Source organism: Corvus brachyrhynchos, unplaced genomic scaffold, assembly GCF_000691975.1.
Source record: "Corvus brachyrhynchos isolate BGI_N302 unplaced genomic scaffold, ASM69197v1 scaffold114, whole genome shotgun sequence".
Classification (NCBI taxonomy): domain Eukaryota; kingdom Metazoa; phylum Chordata; class Aves; order Passeriformes; family Corvidae; genus Corvus; species Corvus brachyrhynchos.
Window position 1 is genome coordinate 3,432,386 of NW_008238337.1, and position 920 is coordinate 3,433,305.

Below are 920 nucleotides of genomic sequence, written 5' to 3' on the forward strand. Positions count from 1 at the left end.
CACTGAGCAGGGCGGGGCGTCAGGGACAGCGCCGGCCGCCGGCAGCGCTCGCGTGTGTGCGGTGTGTTTGTGTCCGTACGTGGTCAGGCGTGTCCGTGTTCACGTGTGTTTGTGTTCATGTGTGTTCACTGGCACCGGGCTGTGCCAGGGACGGTGTGACCGGCGGCACCAGGGAACCGCTTCCCCCCTGCACGGGGCACTGCTTAGGCCGCACATGGAGTCCTGTGGCCAGTTCCGGGGCCTCCATTCAGGAAGGACATTGAGGGGCTGGGGTGTGTCCAGGGGAGAGAACGGACCTGAGGAAGGATCTGGAGCACCAGGAGCGGCTGAGGGAGCTGGGAAAGAAGCTCAGGCTGGAGCAGAGGAGGCTCAGGAGGGACCTTCTGGCTCTGCACAAGTCCCTGACAGGAGGGGGCAGCCGCAGGGGAGGGGTCGGGCTCTGCTCCCAGGGAACAAGGGACAGAAAACGGCCTAAAGCTGCACCAGGAGGGGTTCAGGTTGGACATCAGGAAGAATCTCTTCACTGAACGGGTGATTAAATATTGCCCAGGGAGGTGGGGGAGTCCCAGGAGGTATTTGGCACTCAGTAGTACCGTGGTCACAGTGACAAGGTGGTGTTCTGTCATAGGTTGGACTTGGTGATCTCAGAGGTCCCTTCCCAGCTGATGGATTCTGTGAGTTACAGTGCAGCCCCTGGGCACCTCTGTCCCCACGTGGAAAGTAAGGACTGGACGTGGCACTCAGTAGTACCGTGGTCACAGTGACAAGGTGGTGTTCTGGCATAGGTTGGACTTGGTGATCTCAGAGCTCCCTTCCCAGCTGATGAATTCTGTGGGTTACGGTGCAGCCCCTGGGCACCTCTGTCCCCACGTGGAACCCCTCACACTCCAAATAGAAAGGCAGAAAAGAAAGCACACTTC